Source organism: Malurus melanocephalus, unplaced genomic scaffold, assembly GCF_030028575.1.
Source record: "Malurus melanocephalus ecotype Western Australia unplaced genomic scaffold, MMel_1.1 scaffold_483, whole genome shotgun sequence".
Lineage (NCBI taxonomy): Eukaryota > Metazoa > Chordata > Aves > Passeriformes > Maluridae > Malurus > Malurus melanocephalus.
In genome coordinates, this window is record NW_026623715.1 from 75,106 (window position 1) to 80,809 (window position 5,704).

Consider the following 5,704-nt stretch of genomic DNA (forward strand, 5'->3'; position numbering starts at 1 on the left):
TTTAACAGATAACTGGAAAAAATAGAAGTGGATGCACTGATGTGACACTGTAGACAGGATGAACAGTATTAAACACTTGCTATGAAATGCCAGAGAGCAATTAGCTACAAGATCTCCACATTCCCAGTGCTTTTCCASAATATATCAAATTAAAACACATATGCATTCTGCCATAGCTGTTGTTGATGACTATATGCTCTGWGTTTGTTCTCAGGAGTGATACATCATCAGAAACACATACAGMTAAATGGGAGATGATCTCAGAATGACCTAGTCCATCCCAGTTCTCTGGAACAGAATTAGATCATTCCCACAAGATGTTTGACCACTGYGGTTGCCTGCCCCTGCACCAGAATATTTGTACTTAATATTACACTTGTCTTTAGAGGTTGTTTCTTAATGCCTAACATAGGTTTGTGTTGCAAATTAAGCCAATCGTTTCTGATTTGGATCAATAACCAGCACAGATCTGATAGTCAGGACAGATGGGGTCTTGAACAACCTAGTCTAGTGGGAGATATCCCTGCCCATGGAAGGGGAGATTGGGATCAGATGATCTCTAAGGTGCATTCCATCACCTAAACATTCTCTGAATCCGTGATGCTGCGGTAGACCGCCATACATCAATTGATGATACAATTGATGATACAATAACACTCAGTTATTTCTACYGAAGAAAATGCTGCTCCCTGTTGCAGCTTCTGAAGGGGAGCCATTCCTTATCCCCTTCATCCATCACCCGACTGGTAGCACATGATCCTGCTTTAGAGCTTTGAACATCAGTGTCTTCCCAGCTCCTGGCAGTTTAACACTATTCATCTCTTCTGCAGTCAAATGCTGTAAAATTTCAATTTCATTTTCATTACATTTATATTTACTGGCTGGCACCAGAGATCATATGTGATCATATTTCTATTTGATTTTTGGCTAAATATTCATTAATTTACAGTGGCACCATACTTTGGGCAGGTTCCTTTTTCATACACCAGTTTTTATAGCATGCTATGAAAAGTCTGCATTTTTCATTAAGCAGAAGCAAATAAACCATTTCTCTACAAAATGGGATAATGCAGATGGCATGCTGGGTTCTGGRTGAACTGGCAATTTCCAAATCAAATTTACCTTATTCCCAAGTCCAACACAAAAAGGCTTTTTGGCCATCCACCACAAAACACCATATGGGCTCTGGGTTAAGGTACGTTCTTGCTGCATGACAGATGCTCACACCTGGAACATGCCTAAGAACTTGGTCCATGCATTATCTGCATCCAACATTTACTCCCTTTCTGTGAAACACTGTTAGAAGAAAAATGTATAAAATCTTGTTTTAGTCACTGTTACCAACAGATAAAACTATGCTTACTTGGCACCAAATCAGCTGARTAAAGTCCTGTTTTCTGTGGTCAACTTTCCTGTCCATAGCTACATTCTAAAATAACTCATACTCTGAGTCATTTTTGAGACCTGAATGACGCAAAAGGTTTAGGATTATGGTGTACAAATCAAACAGGGTGTTCTTTGAAATCTTCCACAGCTAACATCAGTTTTCACAGCCAAAAATCTGCCTCTACTTCTTTTCTACATTGAATGGAAAGCAGAGATTAAGCGTAAGCATTCTACAAATGGCATGAAGAAATAAAGATACTTCTSTGCAATAAACATATATACACAGATGTAAATGCACTTACCTGAGCAGATGTAAAAGTCACTAAAAATAGAGCAGAAAGGAAGAGGGAAGAATCTTACCCATGCCAAATATTGCCATAAATAAGTGTAGAATGTAACACCAATGAGCAATGACTGCAAATTAGGGAAAAGACTTGGAAGTAAATAGAACCTATTTACTCTYCTCTACCATGTCCCTCAATTGCTGCCTATTGCCAGCTTCAGGGTGGCTGATATTTCAGCTCCAGTGAGTTCCCTTTCAAAAAAGTCTAAATCTTGAGGCCAAGACAGATACCCTTCAGCTCAGCCCTCTGGGCTGTAAGGATGAGTGCCAGCAAGAGACCACAGATGGGAGATGGCATCGGCTCCTTGGGAGTTCCACCTCATGCTTCATGCCGCAGGGTCCCAGGATGAACTGGCAGTGCCCATCTCAGCAGACTCTGCTGGCTTTGTTTCCCCACTGTCACTCCTGTTAGGGATTTGGATTACCTAGCAGCCTCCACAGCGGCACAGCCTGGCTGCCAGCCCTGTGGCATAAAAAATGTGTTACCAGGACCCCACCGCCTTGGACACTGTCTGCAGTGTACATGCCATATCTATCCCTGTGCAAGATCATAGGATCAGGGCTGCAGGAATCTCCATCTTCTTGCTGCACTCTCACTACTGATCTGCAGTGTGATTTTCAGTGAATCTGTTCCCTTCCCTATTCTTCCACGTTCCCGTCTCTGGCTGCAACCCTTTTGGTGCAGACTGCCTTTCAGTACAAAGCTGCACAGTGTGGAGTCCAAGAGGGGACCCAGTTCAGAGCTAAAGCTTTAGGGAACAGGGCAAATACAGATAGCAAGCAGTTTTCTTCACAGTAGGAATACATTTTGCCCTTGATCATCCATTGCATAACAATCCCGAAAAGTCAGCTTTCTAAAGACAGCCAATTAAAYTCACTGGCTCTTGCCTTAAGAGCTGGAAAATGTGGATAGGAAAATGTGGCTGATGGATTCTCTCAGGTGCATTCCTAGGAGTATCCAGACTATTGAAGCTAACAGGTTTCTGTTAGTTGTAGGCATGCTCTTCACATGGCAAATTTCTTAGCCACTTCTGACACTGGTGAAGTGCAGAAAAAACGTATACATAAGTTTCTTAGCTATTTCTGCCACTGAAGCATATACAAACAAATATGGGGAAATATGTGTATATTTAAACCCTGACATTATGTTATGGTTCTTTGTACTAAGAAACAATAGCCCCACAATATAGTTTATTACTGTAAAACCAGAARGATACAATTTGTAAAACATTAAATTATCTGCTATAAACAAAGGCTCTGATTGAAAGAAAAATAAACTAAACAATCATACTGTAATTAGCTTCGATGCCTTAATCAGTGCCAATTATGCCGTGGCTGYTATGTTATACATGGATTAGATAGTACTTTCTCTCACCTGAAATAGTTAAAACATTGTGTGAATGTTAATGACATTTTCCTGTAAATATGTTAGAATTTTTTTGTGTTCAGTTAAAAAGTTACAGATGAAAAATATTTTTACATTCACATTGAAAATAACTCTTAGTGTTCAGTTATATCAACTTTCTCATTATGCCTATGCTTCACTAAAAGTAGCTTTAAAATATGTAGTATATATTTACAGTCCGTTTTCACACAGTTATAGTAAGGCTAATGATAGGTGGGAAACATTATTTCCCAAGTTTGGTATTAAATTTGATATCTGAAAAATCTTTTCAGGAATAATTTTATATGCAGTATAATTACTACTTTTTTGTTTAAAGAACATATTTTACATTGCTAAAGGGACCATCTAAAAATTAATAATTTATGCTTAATTTTAAAACAAATTCTAAACATTAAAATTTACAATAATTGACAGATACATCTGTACTACAACAACAGTTGGTCTCTCATAAGTTCTGGTGGTCTTTTTCTTGAAGATAAATGACTAGAAAAATTGGTTAAAATCATCTTAGCTGAGACTGAAGATGAAAGTTAATAAAACCCGACAATAACACTATAATAAAAATGAACTAATTTCCAAAACCTTTATGAAAATCTGTTTGTTGAAAAGAAGTTTCATGTTGTTCTGCAGAACAGCTCTTATAAGATCAAATTGTGAATCCCCAGCCAAACCTCAGCTGTTCCAGAAATACAGATAAAATGCACAAAGCAAAACARTACACTGTGTCTCATCCCTTCTGAAAGTCTTGGTCTATTCATCACAATTCTCGGTATTGCCCACCACTACCAGCTTCTTTTAATCAACTGCTTTACACTCATTCTGGTAATTGCTTGTTATCCATTTCCACACCACTGGCTTATTCATTATTTCCAGCAGAACAATACAGACCTCATTTTATGAAAGTAATTTGTATACAGCACATAACATAATTTGGTTTTAATTTTAATGGAATTTGATTGAAGTTTAATTCAAATTCAAATAATACATTAGAATTTTCCTTTTTAAATGCATTTCAGTAAAAGTGGATTATCTTTTTCTTAATTTCTTTGAAATCACAATAATGTAAAAATAAATTAGAATTAAAAATACTGGAATTGAAAAGTATTGAAAAACATAATTTCATTAGGAAAAATTTGATGTAAAATTAGAAAACAGTGGTGCAGAAACAAACTTCTTACTCTTTCAATACACATTCCAATATTTTTGCATTTCTAGAACAAAAAATACTTTAGAATTATGTAAGTGTAGAAATAGTTGTAAATGGTATTCAGAATTAATTTCATAATAATATTTAACAAGCTTCTTAAAACATTAATTTACAAAAATATATTCAAATTTTAAAAAATTAAAATRCTATCAATTTTAATAGAAATAAGGTATTTCTTAATTTCTGTTTGGGGAAACTTCCATTGTTGATAAAAAGTAAATGTATACTTACCTCTTCTAAATCAGAAATGYTAAAAGTAGCATGTTGTTTTCAAGAACACAGAAGATCAAACTTTTTTTAAATTGTTATGAAAAGAAAATATCTATTATTCACAGTATATTTTTTTATTTACAGCCATTCTAAAATGTATATAGTTTGAAGCATCTCCTTGATTTTTAACTTTAAAACAAATGTTGTAGAATTTGTATTTTCAAAGAACTCTGACAATTCAGAGTAATTTCAGTAATTTCAGCCTCTACAACAAGTTGTTTGTAATATCATCTGTTTTAGCTGGTGTTTACATTTAATCATGTTTGGAAATTTCTTCCTGAAATCACTTAACTTGTACATAAAGAAAATTAAGAAAATTGGTTTAGGTAATTTTAGAGGTTTGTATAGCTTCTTTGTACTTTGGGATACAGAGTCTTCTGACTACCTGATATTCAGATGGGGAGAAAAAATAAAATAGTCACATTATTTTTTTAAAAAAATTCCCTCAACATAGCTCTGAGGAGCATATAAAGGCACATTAATTATGTGGCACTTTTCTGTTATAAATTCATTCCGTTTGACAGCATGAGCATATAATCTCCCATGGCAATGTCGCCTAACAGCACCACACAGAAAGGCAGCTAGAACACTTCTTAAGGACAGAACAATTACATACGCTGCCCAAAAATTTGGGAGAATTTGGGATGAAAAGGTGATCTTGCATTGAACCCTGTTTAGCAGGAGAATGATAAACCAGCACATTTGAGCASAGAGGTAAATGTCAGGGGGCTGCAGAAATCTCTTTTCCACATTCATCCTGAATGTGAGGCTGCATATTTATCTGGCCAAAGGACTCGGTGCCCCTCAGCCCCTCTTTGGGAACAGCACAGTTAACAGAGCCCGACTGGAATTTAAAGATCCAGGGATGTTCAGGGGSTGACAGCAACCAAGGCTTCCCTTCTCCCTCCCAAAAGTGAAGCCTATTGCATGGAAAGTGAGATAATTAATGCCTTTGGAACCTGAGGAAGGTTTTGTACTAAGCTGGTTAAAGCTGCCTAAATATTAGGGGAAGGGAATGGAAAGGGAAAGGGAAAGGGAAAGGGAAAGGGAAAGGGAAAGGGAAAGGGAAAGGGAAAGGGAAAGGGAAAGGGAA